The sequence below is a fragment of the Pygocentrus nattereri genome, chromosome 11 (assembly GCF_015220715.1).
Source record: "Pygocentrus nattereri isolate fPygNat1 chromosome 11, fPygNat1.pri, whole genome shotgun sequence".
In the NCBI taxonomy this organism is placed as follows: domain Eukaryota; kingdom Metazoa; phylum Chordata; class Actinopteri; order Characiformes; family Serrasalmidae; genus Pygocentrus; species Pygocentrus nattereri.
In genome coordinates this window covers 26,302,139-26,322,906 of record NC_051221.1, presented here as the reverse complement: position 1 = coordinate 26,322,906, position 20,768 = coordinate 26,302,139, and the positions used below count along the sequence as shown (strand labels likewise).

Sequence of the window (20,768 nt, the reverse complement as noted above, 5' to 3'; positions counted from 1 at the left end):
ATATACAATGTATAATATAAAGTGCTGCTGTCGGAACAACCTCATATCTCCATTTTTCAGTTTTGACATAATTTAAAAATGCCTGTTTTACTTCACTTTGTATGTAAATTTCATGATAATTGGACCAAAAGAAATGGTCCAAAATGAACTGGGAAAAAGTGTTGTTACATTGTCACGCTTGGCTCCTCCCACTCCCCCATGTGCTTTTTGTTTACCTTTTAGTCCTGGCCATGTGCTTCTTTGTTTGGTTTCCTACCGGTTCTGCCCCTTGTTTCTTGTCTCCGCCCTTGATTGTTTCCACCTGTGTCTTGTGAAACCTCGTTAGCCCTCTTGTATTTAAGCCCTGTGTTTTCCTTAGTCTAGTGCTGGTATTTGTTTGATATGATTCATGTTTGATGTTTGATTGTTTGTATGTTTGATATATGGTCTGAATTGTTTTGTTCGTTGTTCGTTCCTCCAGCCTTCGTACTCTGTTTATCCTGTGTTTCTTTTTCATTATGTCTGTCCCTCCTGCTCTCTGTATTGGATACCTGAACCTGGACTGTCTTGACCATGACCCTGGATTTGCCCAAAATAAAATTTGCTTGTCTCTGCACATGCGTCCACCTCCTCATTCCCCAGCGTTACAGACTTGTATTAAAAATATATATTTTTCGTCTCCTGTAAAGTTATCATTTTGGAGATGGGAACAGTGATATAGTATATGTTTATAGTATAAAGTGTGTATTTTATTTATTTCACTGCATTTGTAACCCTCTGCAAATAAATTTGACCTTTCTCTGTAATGCATCTCAATTTCTACTATTTATAACATTTATGTATCAGTGTTGACAGATATGAGAATAAAAAAAAAAATCAGACAGCTTTGGTCTAGAACTGCTGTATTGGTGACTCCCTATTAAATACACACAGTATGAAGAAGAGGTGATGTGTCCGTATGATGCCTTTACTCTAACTCAGACCTACAGGGGTCCTGCAGAGCCATTATATGCCAGATGTGAAGTTCAGAATCAACACCCCTGACAAAACCTCACACCCTGGCAGACAGACACTGCCACACACAGCTGAACCCTGATGTCTGCTGTGTGAAAGATGAGAGAGTTAAAACAGGAGCGCGGGATGTTCCCTCTGGTGTTCTAATCCCCCACCACCCCTAGACACACGCTGCCCTTCCCCTTAAGCCCAACGTGTGTGACAACTTCTCTGCCTCCCACAATACGTTCAGACAGGCCAGAGACATTCCTTCCAGCTGCCTACCTACACTGTCTTCCTGCAGTGTACTACTAGCATGTTTTGAAGTTGAAAGTCTAATCATTTAAAGAGACATCATGAGATAAACTAAATAAAATGAGATACTAGAAAATAAAACATTTTAAAGCTTTTACATCACCTGTTATCATCGCATTCTTGCCTCAAACCACTTCCAGTTGTCACACAGACTTGATTATGCGCTTATGCAAGATATTGTCTATAAAAGTGGACATGCTGCATAGCCAAAAATAGCTTGAAGCCTAACTGTTGTGCACATTTTGTAGATAACAGTAATACAGTGTCAGAAACCACATAAGTAAGTTTGCTTGAGATTACTCAACTCGACATTTGAGGCAAGTGTGTGGTGATTTAAGCATGCAGCTTGCACAATGCTGACTGGTTTACATAAGTGTCTGTTGCTTGTCGTGTAGCTCCAGTACAAAACTAAAGATGACTTCATTTGCCGTATGGGGTGTAAAATAATATATATATAGCCATCCATCATATCATCATAGTCATCACACACTTGCCTCAAATGGAGAGTTGTTAAGTAAACTCAAATGAACGTATGTGGTTCCTGACACTGCGTTACTGTTATCTACAAAAATATCAATTATTACTTTAATTATCCGGATGACAATTAACAACTACGCTGATGCCAATGCTAGCAAATACATCGACCATGAAATCATTGTTATTCATATAAAATTGAAACTGGAAAGCAACAGCATTTGTCTTTCAAATGTCAAATGTCGACAGCAGCTCTTGGCTTCTACTGAATACATTTAACACAGTATAACATACAAGTGGTTCAGGCTGACCTGTGTTTACAATCCTGGGTTAAAATAAATGTGTACAGATTACTGATTACTTGTAAAAATGCAATTGCAACCTAATTCAAAGGTTCGGAATATTAAAGCAATGTAATCTGATTACTTTCCATTACTTTTAGATTACTTGTCCTTTTAAACTCATTTAATTAGATAAACACAAGAGGAAAACACATTAAAATAACTTGTCAACAAGAATTTGACATAACACATGGCAAATGCAACCACTGTACTGTTTTATGAAACAGAATTGTAGATTTATAAACAGAATTAGACAGATTACAAGTATTCGGCCTCACACACAGTGAGTGATTTATCAAAACGTCTAAATCTAAGTGGAGCAATACATGGACGGTTTTCAAACATAAAGCTGAGAAATTTGTAAATTTTTAAAGTGACTTTAATTCTGGTACACTGAGATTAAAATTGCTATACACAGTGTAGAATTTTATGTCGCAACAAATGATAATAAAAACGAACAAAATGTCCAGAGATTGTTATCCAGGGAAAATGACTGATTCAAATATATCTTTGGGAAAATGCTATAGATCTCAGTTTTGTCAATCAAAATAACACTGAAAACTCTATAGATTGGCTGAATAACCCAAGTACCCAAACTCCTGCTTATGGGGGGTCTTCAGAAACCTCTCCTGGTAGCAAGTCTCTTCTCCCTCCGCTTCTTCCCCAGAAAAAAAACTCTTCAAACCTACATGCTTTACGTGGCATATTGGTCATGAAAACCAGAAATTTTATGAAAGATATCAAGTTTGTGGTTTGAATGTAATCTTGCTACAAATTATCCTATTTTTATAATGTGCCTGTAATCTGATTACTGTCTTTTTTACTGTAACAGAATATGGTTCCCTGTTTTTTATATAACAGTTACTCCACAAACCCTGTTTAGATGTTTCTCCTCATGTGAGCATTAAATTAGCTGCTCTTTTTGTCCCAGCTGCTGAGGACAAATGAACAGCAGCAGCTAATATGCCTCTGCTGTGCCTGAGATAGACACCAAATCCATGACATCACACACACAAAAAAACATCTCTGCTTTCAAAGATACGCATTAAAGTGGCTCTCTAGGGCACGCTGCTTAACCAGGGTAAAAAGACTCCTTCCACTGCAGAAGAAATATTAAGTTATGCCGTTATATCTTGCTGAAAAACCATTAAGGGGAGGTTTTAGGATGGGCATAACAACATATGAAGACTTGCTCTGTGAGGCTAAAGCCATAAACATGGACAATTCAATTGGGCTGGGGAAAAGCAGGGGCCATCTGGAAGGGATTGCTGTGAGGTGATTCGCAGCAATAACAATAGCAGAGGGCACAGCCCTGGAGCCTCCTTATGAAGTACATGTGCATGTGTGCACGATGAGAGAGCACAGAATGCTCCGTCCTTTCTGAGAGTCACTTCAAACCAGGTAGTGCGACAAGCTGCACAGAATACAGAGGCTCTGTTTCAATACTGCAACACACCCTCACCCACTTCTACTCAGCACTCGGGTGTGGACACACCCATCTAACACCTATACTGCACAAGCGGTCACTTGCGGCAGAAGGAGAGAAAGAGGCAGTGAGAAACAGATTATTCGGAACACACTCATCCTCAGTAGGCTAGCCTCAATGAGCTAAGTGGCTAGCCATGCGCATGTTGTGATGCGAAACGTTACTGAAACGTTTGAACATAACGTGCATAAAACTGCCAAACAGAACTGCGGAAGAAGTAGAACTGTGGTGTGATGCCTTTACTTTTGTTGTTGTTAGCCGTGTAGCTTTTAGCAGGCTAACTAGCCAGCCAGCAGTGGAAAGCGATGAAGATAAATCAGTGGCCATGTATAAGAGACGGAGTAGTTCGTAACCTAAAGCCCAGCAAATTGAATGTTATTGTTTTGAAATGTTAAGCATTTTTTAAAGAAGTGTATCAGTACTTTAGTTTCTTGGCCATTATTTTTGGGTTTGAAAAGGGAAATCTGTCAGGTCAAAATGTTTTCAGGGCAAGAACTGCTGCTAAAGTCAACAATAGTGTTTGCTCGATCCCTCACCCCACTGAGTGGTCATCTAACACACTTTACTTCAGATAATAAAGTAATGGAACAGCCCTTGAGATGGCGCTGGAGATTGCCAGAGGAGTAATCATGAGGTCACGTTGACGAGGGCTTGTTAAACCAATACTGAAACAGGCAGAGAGACTCTCAGACAGACACAGACTGAGACCTGAATAAATGAGTGAGAAACATAAGTGAAGATGCTTCCAGACATGATACATGCATGATACAATTAAGCACTTAAAATCCTGCCATGCTCTGCGTATAAAAATGAGGAACAGATCTACGTAACTTTGAACAAGGGTTTGTTATCAGGACATGGAGCTCCAGAAACTGCCCAACTGGCTAGTGTTTCAATAGGAACAGTGACTAAAGTGACATCTGGATTTAGATCTATGGGAAAGACATCAGTAAATAGGGTTGAACATGCACATTTAACAGCTGTGGATCTTGTGCATTAGTTGGTATGTAAAGAAAAACAGAAAAGCAACTATATCATTGTAGGATTTCAGTGTATAAACCATTCATTACAAAAACAAATTCACATTCGAGAGTTTAGTGGTGCAAAAATCTTAGGCACTGGTCTACAGAGAGGTGGAAAATGTGATATGGTCAGATCTTTAATCATATTCTCAATAAGTGAGTGAGTGCATGTGTGGTGTACACTCGTAGAATAGCTCAGGCCTGAATGCTTGACCCCTACTGTGAGGAGGTCCAGTGGTTTGAACACGCTGTGAGGGCATTTTGCTGACATGGTTTCATTCTACTTGTCCTTGTAAAAGGACAGGTCTCTGCAAATCTATACAGAGTTATTCTGACTGATCACCTTTATAGTGTCACGACTGGCTCCTCCCACTCCTCCATGTGCTTTTCTCTTTACGTTCTGGTTGTCCACGTGCCCCTTTGTTTCGATTCTTTGATGTCCTGCCCCCTTGTTTCCCTACTCCGCCCCTGATTGTTTCCACCTGTTTCCTTTGTTCCTGCCCATCCAGCCCTTGCCTGTGTCTGCTGTTCCCCATAGGCCTCCTGTTTCTTCCGTGTCTGCTCCCTGTGGGCCTTCTTTTCTCCTGTGTCTGTTCCCGATAGGCCTCCTGTTTCTCCTGTGTCTGCTCCCTGTGGGCCTTCTTTTCTCCTGTGTCTGTTCCCTATAGGCCTCCTGTTCCTCCTGTGTCTGCTCCCTGTGGGTCTCATGTTCTGTCTGTGTCTGCTGTGTCACCTGTTTTGCCTTTTCCTGTGTTTTTGCCCTCCTCTGTCCCTGGTGTTTTGTTCCCTTCTGTTGTGTCTGTGCCCATTCCCATTCTTGTTGTAGTTTCTGTTCTTGTCTTGCCTTCTGTTTCTGTCCCAGTGTGTTTGTTTGTCCGTTTCTGTGCCTGTGTCCGTTTTGGTTCCTGTTCCCCTGTGTTTCGCGTGGTCCTTTCTTGTGTTCCTCGTCCTGTCGTGCCTTCTGTCATCCCTCGTTCGGCATCGTTTTGTGTTGTGCCTCCTTGTCCTCCCTCCCAACCTGTGTTTCGTCCTCATTCTGTTCATGTCACGACTGGCGCCTCCCACTCCTCCATGTGCTTTTCTGTTTACTTTCTGGTTGTCCACATGCCCCTTTGTTTTGATTCTTTGATGTCCTGCCCCCTTGTTTCGCTACTCTGTTTCAGATTGTTTCCACCTGTTTCCCACCTGTCCCTCATCATCCCTCTGATATATAAGCCCCGTGTTTGCCCTGGTCTGTGATGGATATGTTTGTGCTGTATGTGTTGGATGTATTATATGGTTTAAAGTGTTTTTTTAAGTGTTTGATTTGTTTGAAGTGTTTGGATTTCTGTATTCTGTGTTTATTTCATTATATCTGCCCCTCCATTTCTCTGTGTTGGCTCGATGAACCCAGACTGTTATGACCACAACCCTGGATTTGCCCCAAATAAATCTTACTTTTCTCCGCATATGCATCCGCCTCCTAATCGTTCCATGTTACATACAGTATGATGAAAAATGTTTATTTTAAAGGGAGTGGACTTTTCAAGGATGACCATGCCTCCATCCATATGGTACGAGTGGTCACCGAATGGTTTGAGTTTCAAAACTGTGCCATCAGATTTCAGCCAGCTGAATACCTATAGGAGATTCTGGACTGACGTGCCACCACTGTCAAAACATCAACTGAGGAAATATCTCTCGAAAGAATGGTGTTCCATTCTTCAGTACAGTTTCAGAGACTTTCAGAATCTACATCAAGGCATGATGCTGGTCTGGTGGATTATTGTTGCCCACCACCTTATTAAGACACTGCATGTTGGTTTTTTATTGGTTGGCTGTCTATAGGAGGTCACTTACTGCAGAAATTCTCATTTTTTCAGTTTTGTTTCCAAAAACAGAATAGGTGGGGGGTTGCAATTGCCTCCATCTCAACTCACCCCTGAAATACACTACAGAAACCTTCACATTTCTCCTGAAACACCAAAGAGAGCAAGAACCAATTTAATGTCTAGCCACTAGTGTCTATTTGTGTGCCCATGTCCATTGATCCGTTGTTACTCTTTAAAATTTCGTTTGTGAGTCCAGTGCTTTCCTTTCGGTGGTACTACAGAGCCACTAAAACCAGATGTTCAGATCAACTCCTTTTCATCAACATCTTAGAATAAACTCCCAGCCATCAGATTTCAGAATAAAGTACAACTTCAAGTGTATCAAGTGTATTTGCTTTTTCACCACTTTCTCATGCCCTGGTTGGTATGAAAGTCTGACCACATGGAGCACGATTCCAGAAGTCTTTCACTCTGAACCAGCATAAGAATTTGGAGCAACATTGGAGGATGAACCCCAGGATGTCCAGCTGTGATCTATAAACACGGCTGTACAGCTGCGAGCTCAGAGAGAGACCCGGCATTGATGACTGCAGGGCGGCTGTAAAACACCAATCTGGAACTGTCAAATCAGCTCTGCAGCAGAAGCCTGATCCTGCTTTGCCCGCGTGATCCTGCAGTCTTGCAGTTTGGTGGCTTGTGTTCTGTACAACAATAAACTTTTGACAGAGAGTGAAGTGATGGTACTCATTCTCTATTTAATTCCTGTGAAATTGCCTATGTATCCACAGAAGTATTCTGACTCCGTTTCAGCCAGTGAAATGTTCTGCAACATTAAAAGAGAATTTCACCAATTTATCTCTTTCTGCACAATCTAGTCATTGAGATGTAGAAAGCTCCATTTCAAAAATGTTGGGACAGGGATGCTTCTTTTATACCCACAATTGCATCACCTGTTTCACCTGTTCCATTTCACAATGTTCCTACATATTTGGTACGTGTTGCATCATCATTATCAAAATTTTTTTACAAACCATACTGAAGTGGATAAGGTTTAATATTACATATCGCTGCTGTTGGAACAAAACCTCGCATATCCAAAATTATAACTTTACAGGAAAAGGAAAAAAACCTACTTTACTTTTAATATAAGTCAGTGGAACCAAACTTTTCTCCAAGTAATTGAGTCATTTCTTTTGGTCCATTCATCATGAAATTTACATACAATGTAAAGAACAACAGGTATTTTCTAAGTATGTCAAAAACTGAAAAAAATGGAGATACGAGGTTTTGTTCCGACAGCAGCAATATCTTGTCATTGCATTGGCTTTATTTAAATATAGGTTAGAGTGGAGTTAAAAACACTGCTTTCGGTTTTCATTTTCTTTTCACATATTCTCTTTTTGTAACTATATGAGATGTGAGATGGTGTGTTGTAGAGAAACTCACCTTCTCTGATTTCTTTTGGGATAAGAACCAGGAGGTGTGACATCGACTACATAAACATACTAATATTATTTACTATCTACAATGACCAGTGAACCTACACCTCTTTTTTTTGTTTGTAATGTAAAAAAGACACTAGATGGGTTTTATTTAGCCTTGTAATGCTCTGCATGTCCCTTATCTTTTAAAAATGATATTAAGACCATAATCTATGTATCTCACAACTTTCATTAAACAGCATCTCATGAATCTGGCAACACACCTTTATCTATTTCACATAACTTTCTGAGATGTAGCTTTTAGGGCCATTAGATGGTTCAGACAGCTGGTTACTACATTTTACATTTTAGGACATTTGGCAGACACTCATATCCAAGACGACTTACAATTTGATTATTTTTACACAGGTAGGAGAAGGTAGTGTTTGGAGTCTTGCCCAAGGACTCTTATTGGTATAGTGTAGGGTGTTTGCCATGGTGGGGATTGAACCCCAGTCTACAGCATAGAAGGCAGAGATGTTACTCACTACGCTATAACCACTATCACCACTATAGTGAACAATTCTTTATTTATATCTTTATTTATATATATCTATTTAATTATGAATACATTTTCAAAAACTGAGGAAACTCGCCTTTAAGATGGAGAGAGATGCTGTATGAATGTCAGCTGTACAGTGTACTATACAAACATACTCGCACATTACATGCTAATGTTGCTATCAATGAATGGAAGCTAGTAGCCACATGCAAGATGTATTTTTCGTAGTGATACATGCTTTCATTCATTGTTTGCAACATGAATGTTGATCTCTGATATGTACATATTGTCAGATACAAAACATTTGTATAATGGAGAAATTGAGACAAGGGAATTTTAACACTTACTAGTATTGGGTTAAAATGCAGGAATAAATGCAGTTATAAAATGCAGACATCTTAGCACGGTAGGCTAGCCCAGCATCACCTAAACATTTTGCAGTCTTACAGTACAATAAAAGACATTAACCAATATCTGTCCAGTGTCAGTAATTTTATGCCGATACCAATATAATTCTGATATCAGGGTTCATTACTAATTATTGGCCCACATTTCTTTCAGACAAATACAGTCAGCACATTCAGTAGCAAGCTTCTTCTACCAGGCAATCTCTTCCACTAAAAACATTAGTGCTGTCACTTCATTTGTTTATATATGCATCACGCATCAGGTATCAAAGGGTCCCTCAAGAGTGTCTGTCACAGACTTAGTGAGTTGTGAAAAACGAGGAAGGAATCAGACTAACACTTGGATTAACATTCTACCCACATACACATAAGACTTTAATAAGCCTTAATATGATTTCAAACAAGAAAAGGGTCATGGTGTACACCGAAGTGCTAATCTTTAGAGTACGTAAATACCTCCTGGGTTGCACATGAATCTCAAATATATTTAATAAGCCAGAGCCGCCACATAATTTTACATAATAATCGTCATGTAATCATATGCAAATTAAATAGAGTCACAAGGAGACTAAGAGAATTAATCTAGCTTCAGTTCTCAGAGAATTATAAAGCAAGAGAGAACTAAAGAGATCTGAGAAAGAAGAAGGAGAGGAAGAGAGAGAAACAAAAGACAGAAAGACTGATAGTGCATTAGTATGTACCACAGTTACTTTTATTTTCCACACCATTTCCACCAGTTAAGCTGCTACTGGCTTCTTCTACAAGTAACTGTTGACAAATCCCACTCAGCTATCGACAGGCTCTGACGGAGATCATATAAGTCCGAAATATTAATAAGAATAACTGAGCGGAGGCTTACCGGTGCCACCGCTGAGCTGCATCCGCATAAACAGGAGCAAAGCAGCTCATTACAGTACTCATCCATGCAATTTCCTGCTCTTAGGCCACTTATCTGGTCATCTTACTCACATAGTCTACTTCTCGAATAGCAGTCTTCCCATTTAACATGCATGTTCATTAGTTCTTCTATGGTTTATACGAGGTCTATTTTATTCATCCCTGTAAGAATAGCATCAATCCATTTATCCCTTTGGCTAAACATGACCTGTTTACAGTCATATATTATACTCGACTGCAGTATAAGACAATGTAAGATTCTACTAAATCCTGCAAATATAGCCTCAAAACCTTTTAATTTTTAATGTGTTTTTTTTTTTAATAAAAAGTATTGGCTTGGGTTATGGGGTATGATATGGTACAGGTATAGGTTAGTTTAGCTCACAGGTCTAGGTAAGCCAACATATTATAGCAAAGGCCATAAAGGGTGTTCATCTCCCCACTTCTCCAGCTCCAAACAGTTATTTCCACATTTAATGGCCACTGGGACATCAATTTGAGTATTTGCAGCTTTAATTGAAAAGCTTTAAATCAGGTGTCTCTAAGAACAGCTTGCTGCTTGGCTAGCATTAATCACCCTTCATAAATACATCCACAATAAAGAGCTTAGTTTGATTTATGCAATGAACTTACGATGAAATGATCAGCCATCTATTTTATTACAGGCCGCGAATGGAACAGCGCAGTTATAGATCACTCTAATCATGGCTTCAGCCCACATTCGCCTGTTACAAGATGAAATTTAAGCTTACTGTGATTAGAAGGAAAATGTGAGACTAGAGACTGCTCATCTACAGGATGTTCAGGCAGAGGCTGATGGTTTAATAAGCAAACAGAGAGACCTTGGAAATGTGCTGTGCCTGTTTAAAGATCAGGTTCATCTGGAACAGTAGCCCACAAACTCACAGCACCTAAGCACAATAATAAAGCTTAGGCGTAGGCAACTAACCCATCTATAGCAAACATGGAGAGATATGTAGAAAATAAACAGACATATGCCGAAAATAAAAACAGATACCTCTCTTTAGTCAATTTAAAGGGATATAACAATTTGTATAAACAATTTTTTAAAAACCTGTATATAATTCAATAAATAACATGTAAATATAGTCATTCAGAGTGGTTTGATGTAAAACACGGAAGCATACGTCTAATGTATTTATAGTGCCTTTAAAAAGCTCTCTCAAAAGTCTCTACTACATAAAATGCATACATTGCCTGATGCTTGAGGCATAGTTTTAATGCATTTTGAGAGCTTTTGATCTAAAATGTACTGTTAACAATACAGTCAAAGCAGCAACACAAAGAAAAAATTTGAAGATGTACATTCACTTTCATTTGGATTGTAAATAAAATATATTGGTGTAACCCTGGTTTCAGCAATCTCTAAGACTGAATCGTGTGGAACATTTGAAAAATTTTGTGGCATTCCCCCTTAAAAAGGGGTATAAAGAGTTGGCAGTGAATCAGTACTCCATACTGGTATGAGGCCAATACCAGCAGAAAAGGAAAAAAGAGTAATTCGAAGCACAGTTAGGGTTATACCAACATAGTGGGCCATTCCTGATATCCTATATTTATTGTGTACATATTTATCAATTCTGATACATAAACATTTATAATATTTAACACAGCAGTCCCAGTGTTGCCTGAACTTTCTGCTCTTTCTGGGCTCAGACCATCAAGTTACTGCTATGTTTTTTGGGTAGTCAGTGCATTTTTTATGATATCACAGGACGCAACACAAGGCCTATGCAGCACCATGATGGCAGTACACTAACCATAATGTTGGGCACATCACCATTATAAGATGTGTATTTTCCAACCGAGACAGATTACACACACACAGGTTGACAAACCCAAACCTAGCTAGCATCCTGGCTAAAGCACCCCAGCTAAAGCATACTGCCATGATGGGTGTGGAAAAAGATTTTATTTTTTTTTTCAATTATATCTTACCTCTGATTACAGCTCACCGATGACAAGGATCATGTAACTAGTTTTTTTTTTTTTTTTACTTGGGTGACATTTGGTTTTAGAAATGGGAATCCTCTACTCTGCTCTGACTTTTACATCTACTCAGACACATGTTTTGAATGTCTAGAGCTTCAAACTAAAAAAATATTCAAAGGGACAATAACTGAAAAGCTCGACTGAGGTAATAGTGGAAAGTGTAACTGTAACAAGGCAGCAAACGGACACCACGAGTCAATACAGTTGTTTAGATTTTCTGATTACTGCTCTCAGAGGCCCCCTAGTGGGCATGCACCCATTGATGATCCTGTTCTGGCTCTTCCAGAGTACAATAAATTCATCATTAAATATCAGTTTGAAATACTGATGAAATGTAAATATCCATTTGATGCTGAAATGTTTTTTAAGCAAATATCTGCTGATACCGTTATGATTATAAATGTAGCTTAATGTGAACACAAGAACAAAGAGTAGCCAGCAATTCTCCAAAGCACGTGTGGGAGTTGCTACTATGTTGGATGTGTGGAACCACTACACACTTTAAGATGGCCATCTTACAACAAGTTCTTCAACTAAACATTTTAAAGACTGCCATCAGTATCTGCACTGGAACAGAAAAGGTGGTAAAAACCCATCTCTATTTAGAGAGCCTATACACTGGACTGGAAGGCTGTGCTGACCAATGAGGCATCACTCAGTCTCCTCTCTGCATAAATGAGCTGCTCAGCCAGCATTAGCTCAAGAGCAGCCAGCAGTCCACTTTGTGTCTCGCCGTCCAGACAGAGCTGCGCATAAGCGTGCAGTACTGCTGAAGCAAGAATATACAGAAATACAACTTGTAAAGAGCCACTACACATCTGTAGCAAAGTGAGGAAGAGAGAAAAATGGAGATGCACAAACTCTTCAAGGACATATCAAATTAGTATATGCTACTAAATGAACAGGTTGTCAGTCTGGAGGCTTTCAAATGATTGTACAGCTGATTTAAACATGTTTCCATCAGAAAGGTTTTCATTAAGGATGTAATGATACATATTACATCTGTAAACAATATAACTGCCAGGTCCGATATGATTTTTGATTTTGAGGCCAAAATTTAATCCGATTTTCTATATTGTATCTGTTAAAAATGTCTACAGAGCTCCAGTTCTGTACTATAAAGGTGGATCTGGATCAGAAATATACTATCATATGCAAAACAAAAGATAACACAACAGCATGTACTTACAGTTATCTTTAATACAGTAAAACTGAGTTATGAATGCTAGAACAATAATAGTTGCACCAAGGCACCCGGTTTTGAACAGTGACAGTGGCTTCCAAAAAAGACTGCAAATGAGAGACCCTCAGATGAGATGGACATCAACAGTGGCAATGTGATTTTAGGGGGACCTATTTTGCTTATCCAGTTTTCCCTTTCCTTTTGTGTGTTGTATAGCCTTTTTATGCATGTAAAAAGTCTACAAAGTTCAAAGTACACGCCAGCAGATATCACTTTTCTCAGCTGAATAAAAAACGCCTTGCTGGAATTCCAGCACTTTTCCTTTGTTACAAGATGATGCAATCTTGTAACACAATCCTTATTGTCCAGATACCAGCAAGCTTGGCTTGCCCTCACACAAAGCACAGTAAATACTGAATGCCAGGAAGAGGTTGTTCAGTTTTGTAGCCATGTGGAGAAGAAGCTGACTTGACTTTTAGAATTGGATTTTGGCTCAAATATGGCAAAACCAATGCCATTGCAAAGATAGCCACACTGGTGTTTACATCTGCTCAAAAGAGAAGGGTCTGTATGCAGACTGCAAGAGAGGGGCATAACATATAGGAGTGGTAGGGCATCAGGAGGTGGGGCTTAAAGACACAGGAGTTCTGACAGAGCATTTCAGCCAGGGTGAATAGAGATGTGTAGTATAAGAGAAAAAATGTGTTTTCTGAACACTGAACCATGTAAATCCATTCTAATAGACCCCAAAAATAAATTAACACTGAAAATGAGCACAACAGGTTCCCTTTAAACTTAGGAATGCACCGATATGGGAATTGTGGGCCAGTGCTGATGTACAAAACATTTTATGCACATACCAATGTTGCTAAGTAAACATTTATGTACAATTTTCTCAGTACTTACAAATGCAGTAAAATATAATATTCTTTTTATAGAATAAAAAAGCAGATATTTTAACACAGTAGCCTGTACATAATATATATATAAAACTGTAGAAATGTTTGTCAATGTCATAATGATTCCAATATTATTATCTTTACTTAAAATACCTTTTTTTATCATTACACCCTTAGATTTCATTTTAAGAAACAAGTACAAATGCGTGTGTTCAAAGACTAGTATATGATAAAAACCAAGCACTGCAAGGCTTAAAATAAAGATTATTTCTCTAAATTATAACAAACATCACATCTACAATGAATAACACATTCTTAAGAACACACACCTGTAATGGGAGCAGATATCTTAATCACCACAATGCCTGGAGCAAAGGAAAAATCACATCATAAACACATTATACAGTGTATTTTTCCCCAAGTATAGTGGACAAAAATTAGCTAAAAATGGTTTTTCTGAAAGTACGTCAACGGTCTGAGGATTCTGAACCTTTATTAAGGTCACCAACCCAAACCAAAGTTATGCATCATATTGAGTCTCTCCTCAATTTTAAGAGAAAAACTTAGCAACCAGTAAGTGTAACCAATGTTTAATAAAAAATATGTTTAGTAACAAAGCAAACAAAGGACAAGACAAAAACAAAAATAAGGGCAAACCCCACAAAAACCAAAGAGCAAACAATAGCAAATCATGGCTCTGATTTACAGCCCAGAGTGGCAAACAATACCTTACAAAGCCGCATGGCCAACTGAGCCTTTCAGTAGGTACATTGATGGCCAGGAAACTGAAACAGGTGTGAGAACTGGGTGGGGTTGGTGATCAGTAATCTAGAGAAGCAGAGCACTGACAGGTGGACGCTGAAGTGGGTGCAGCGACTGTCTGTCCCACCTCTCTAGTCTGAGGCACTTACCACCTTATCTCACTGCTTTTCTAAATGATGCACGGTCATGTTTTTTTTATGAATAAATTGTTTTTAATGACTCTTTCAAAGTTGGGCAAATCAATTTGCAAGCACAAATAAACAAAATGTTATTTCACCTGCACACAAAAACAAAACAATGTCTTCTGCATTGTTTAGGCTATGTGCATCTTAGCATTTAACTCAAATTTCCCCATTCTCTATATCATTTTGCATACATTTATACTAGATATTACAAACAAATGTAGACTACGCATGGCAACAACGAATAAGGCAGTCTTGCTCTGAGACTGATGTGTTTGGGACTCGTCTGGTAAGTGACCAAGAGGCCTAGCTGTGGCATCAATTGAGACATCTTTATCACAGAGGAAGTCTTATGACTTGTGCAGTCTACATATGTTCCCCTCTAAGAAAGATAGTTTCCCAGGATGTTACCATTGTTTTCCTCAGACTAACAGCTCTCAATTTAGGCCAGCTGCTACTGCTTTTTCCCCAGATTAGAATATGATTATATATATATATAAGATAGAATATATTTATATATACACACTTGTCAAATAATATCCACTTGGCACTTTGAACAGCTTATTAGTGTAGAAATTCTATTCAAATTAATACAGTCTCATAAACCAGACCGAGTAAGATTTGAGAACCATCTAACAGGAAAAGGCCATTTGACTGACATTTAAAACCGTCAACCACAAACTTTTGTTATTGCACGACATGTAGGGGCAGGCAAGTCAAACAGGGCTTCAATCCAAACAGATTTGCATGAAATAAAGTCGAACACCAATTGCCAAACTCAAAAGGATATCTTGTGTACTTGCTTCTAACAACTACTGCTATGACAGGCTCATTATTGTCACAGAGTGCAGAGATAGCAATTGCTTGGTACTCACTAGTTAGTATTTAACTTCATAAACAATAATTTGTCTTCCATTAGACTAATAAAGACAAGTGCACAGATAGTGCAGATAGGTTTGAGCTCTAAAACTCTGCTGTATGGGGTCACTTTAGTGTCAGGCCTGGCTGGCTGACAGAAATGATGAATCTTGCCCTTGTCTCAGGGAATGGAGGAAAAAAAGCAGCTCCTTTTACGCTAAAAATACCCCACAAAGTAGAACGTCCTCCAGCACTATCACACATGGATCCACTGAGCAAACCCCCCCACCCCCCAATCTCTCACTCTCACTTTCTCTTGCTCACTCTCTCTTTCCTTTTGCTCTTTCTCTCCCTCTCTTTCTCCAAAGACATTCCTCCTCAACCATATGGCAATTTGTAATCTTTGATGAGAGTAGCATTGCTAAAACCAATCAATGGGTGCACTGGGTCATGTGCTTTCAATATCACATAAGCAATTGCCTCAAGAATTTCCAACTACAGTGTAAGGCCAAAAGTAAAGCCTTATTGTGGGTTTTGGAGCTTCTAAAAGAGATGATGGGATTTATTATGATTTCTTCTAAACAGCTTCAAAGACTTTCGTGAAAGAACTACTCTAATAAGTAAAGAACAGGGAGCAGTCTTGTGTCTGACCAGCAACTGGGCTAGGCCAGGAAACCGATACACACCCAAATGCAGATGTTTACACTTTTAATCTCTCTCACACACAAATGCACATTTTTAGCTTGAATTCAGTGAAGCTGGTTTTATTGTCCTTTATTTTCAAAGCGGTACTCCCCCATTAATTAGTCTAAGGTTGTGATTATGGAAGAGAGAACGAGAGGAACAGGAAAATCCATGAGAGGATTCATTAAGACCTGCTACTGAAGGCTGAGAACACATAATTCATTCAAATCCTTTCTTATCTTATTACAGTCTTAGAACTCTGAGGACAGACAGAAAGTGACAGAGAGACATAGAAGCATACAGAGAGAGAGAGAGCAGAAGAAAACCTCAGTGCTGCTCCACCCTGACAGCTGCACATACTCAGTCACACACAAACACACCCAGGAAGGGTCGTCATGGCCACAGAGTGTGTCCGGCCCCAATCTCAGCTTTAGCGCGGGCCGAGGATGGAAAGAGTTCCAGTGAAAACTCAGAGGACCAGCCTACTCAGAACTCCTCCACACTATATTTCTCCATTACACAATATACACAAACTTACACAGCCCAAGATTCAGCTTGATGCATGATAATATCAGAATCCAGGGCCCATTTGTTTGTTTTAGTGACTTTTTAAATCAAAATATTCCAGTTTTCAGTAAATATTACAGAAGCAAGCCAAACTTTTGCCGATCAAAAAAAGGTCTAGTGTTTTCATTGCATAATGGGGCAAAGGACCACCTACAGTGGCAGGAAGAGGCTGCTTGACTGACATGGAAAATGATGACCACAGCTCTCTGATTGTGAAAGTCTTACAGATATATATAAAACCCCAATTCCAATGAAGTTGGGACGTTGTGTAAAACATGAATGAAAACAGAATGAATGAAAACAGAATATGATGATTTGCAAATCCTTTTCAACCTATATTCAATTGAATACACTACAAAGACAAGATATTTAATGTTCAAACGGATAAACTTTGTTTTTTGCAAATATTCACTCATTTTGAATTTGGTGCCTGCAACACATTCCAAAGAAGTTGGGACAGGGGCAACAAAAGACTGGGAAAGTTGAGGAATGCTCAAAAAACACCTGTTTGGAACATTCCACAGGTGAACAGGTTAATTGGGTTAAAAGGGAGCGTCCCTGAAAGGCTCAAGGTTCACCACTTTGTGAACAACTGCATGAGCAAATAGTCCAACAATTTAAGAACAACGTTTCTTAACGTGCAATTGCAAGGAATTTAGGGATTTCATCATCTACAGTCCATAATATCATCAAAAGATTCATAGAATCTGGAGAAATCTCTGCAAGCAAGTGGCAAGGCAGAAAAACAACATTGATTGCCCGTGATCTTCAATCCCTCAGGCGGCACTGCATTAAAAACCAACATCATTCTGTAACGAATATTACCACATAGGCTCAGGAACACTTCAGAAAACCACTGTCAGTGAACACAGTTCGTTGATCCATTGACAAGTCCAAGTTAAAACTCTGCCATGCAAAGCGAAAGCCATATATCAACAACACCCAGAAACGCTGCCGGCTTCTCTGGGCCGAGCTCATCTGAGATGGACTGACACAAAGTGGAAAAGTGTCCTGTGGTCTGACGAGTCCACATTTCAAATTGTTTTTGGAAATCATGGACGTCGTGTCCTCCTGGCCAAAGAGGAAAAGGACTGTCTGGATTGTTATCAGCGCAAAGTTCAAAAGCCAGCATCTCTGATGGTATGGGGGGTGTGTTAGTGCCCATGGCATGGGTAACTTGCACATCTGTGAAGGCACCATTAATGCTAAAAGGTACATACAGGTTTTGGAGCAACATATGCTGCCATCCAAGCAACGTCTTTTTCAGGGACATCCTGCTTATTTCAGCAAGACAATGCCAAGCCACATTCTGCACGTGTTATTAAGAATTCCACCTACAAAGCTTCAACAATTAGTGTCCTCAGTTCCCTTAAAAGGAAAAGTGATGTAACACAGTGGTAAACATGCCCCTGTCCCAACTTCTTTGGAACATGTTGCAGGCATCAAATTCAAAATGAGTGAATATTTGCAAAAAACAATAAAGTTTATCCGTTTGAACATTAAATATCTTGTCTTTGTAGTGTATTCAATTGAATATAGATTGAAAAGGATTTGCAAATCAATGTATTCTGTTTTTATTTGTTTTACACAACGTCCTAACTTCATTGGAATTGGGGTTGTATATTATATTAAGATTAAGATTACCTTATTAGTCCCACAATGGGGAAATTTCACCTCTGCATTTAACCCATCCATGCAGTGAAACACCACATACACTCTAGTGAGCACACACACACTAGGGGGCAGTGAGCACACTTGCCCGGAGCGGTGGGCAGCCCTATCCACAGCGCCCGAGGAGCAGTTGGGGGTTAGTCATGTGCTGTCGGCTCTGGGGATCGAACCAGCGACCTTCCGGTCACGAGGCTGGTTCTCTAACCTCCAGCCCATGACTGCAAAAAAAAAAAAATATACACACACACACACACACACACACACACACACACACACACACACACACACACACACACACACACACGTGTGCCCATTTTTTCATCACAATGTCCGGTGAAGAAAGCTGTTTGCTGTTGCTGACTATTTCACTAAAAATACAAAACTTTGTTTGTAGTTCAATATTAAGTGAAGTGTGGGAGTGTGTATACATGAACATGCAGATAGCCAATCAGAACGCAACTGACAAAACCCAATTATTAAGGCCAGCTTTGCGTGCAAAAGATTGCAAAGAGTCTGAGGATGAGACTAAACTAATAGTTACACATTTACTCATCCCTTTTTACAATGGATTTCCCAAACATGCAGAGAGACAGATGTGCTGTAACATTATATCAGATAACAGATGAGTCTGACTGGAGTCTTGATTACCTAAATGGTGGCAGAGATGCAGAAGTACGTTCAGTGATATGGTCATAGTCTGTTTAACTGAACAGATGGGTAAGGTCATGTTCCACTGCTAACTTAGTGATCCACGTTCAAACAAATATTTTTCAGGATTGAGAACTCTGTGAGATATGTAAAACCTTTAAAGATTTATATAGATTTATGGTCAATCACAACTTAGTGGATCACAACTTGGGAATCAGCTAAACTGCCTGCTGTCTCCGTTTGTCTCCATCTCTCAATCGACTAAGAACACATTCAGCTTCTTCACTTGAATTTTGGTTAAAAGTCAAAACTTCAGGCAAAAACGAACATGTATTTAGTTAATTCTCTTTGTTTACACATGGTTTGCCATCTTGCTTCTGTCATTCAGAGGAAAGGGATGACATCATGAAATCGTAGAGAGAAGTGTGGTGGTATTCACACTTTAGGTTATCTGGGCATGACATCATTTTTTTAATGGCCTAATATTAAAGTCCATCACTCAGAAATGGCCTTTTTTGTGTGAGGGCAAGCCAAGCTGGACAATAAGGATTGCGTCACAAGACTGTGTCATCTTGTAACAAAGGAAAAGTGCTGTAATTACAAGAAGACATTTTAGGCAGCTAAAAAATTCATAAAAATGTTCTAGAATTAGCTTCTGAAAGCTAAATAAGGAAATAAATACCAGCAAAACGAATACATATTGAGTATTTAAATGATCAGAATCATATCAATATAGGCAGATAATTGCTTGAAAAAATACTGGCATCGGACAGATGTTTAGTTTTGACCGATATTTGACAGAGACTGACTTTTTTGACATATTTCTCATACTCTTGATAAGCAGAACTTTCAGGTGACACTGGGTTACTGTGCTAAAATGTCAGAATGTTATATATTTTTCTGCATGTTAACCCTACACAAATAAATTTTACAATTCCCGTATCAGTGTGTCCCAACTTTCTACTGTTGGGGGCAACAGCATAAAAAAGGACTTTGAGTGGCGCACACTCTGTGACTGACATGTGTTCATGTACTCAAAAACACACACACAACCAGGCATCATAGATTCATCCACTCAAACTGATGACACCGTGGCTCAGAAGGCAACAAAACCTCCAATCTATTTACCAGACACAGCAGAGAGAGAGAAATGGAGAGAAAAAGAGATAGAGGATTCTCTTTTGATGTGTGGCAGACAGCTGACATTATCCATCAGCCTGGGAAGATGTTTTCTAACTCTGGCCATCCATAGCCTGCTCACTCCACTGTCAGAGCAGCTGCCATTCAACGGGAAAGGGGCTAGGGCCTTCAGCCTGCTGCCTCAAAAGCAAAACATCAAAATACACTCACAGCAATGTAATCAAATCAAGCAGAAATATTGTCCTGTTGCGTGAGCTATTTGTGTTCTCGCTTCTTCTTCGAAAAACAAAAGAAGACTCAATTACGGATGCACTGTCCTCCATTCTCCTGCCATCCTCTTCAGCTGACTAGTGCATGCTGCACTGGATGATATGCTGTGGAATTACAATAATGTTCTATCAGCTAGAGAACATTTCCACAGTGTTTCACAAACACAAAGCGACCATAAGAACG

At 39.3% G+C, this 20,768-nt stretch overlaps 1 protein-coding gene across 3 annotated transcripts in view; it reads right to left on the bottom strand.

Moving 5' to 3' along the window:
- tln2b (talin 2b) overlaps nt 1-20,768 on the bottom strand; it is a 159,865-nt gene that overhangs the window by 91,537 nt on the left and 47,560 nt on the right. The window lies entirely within an intron of this gene.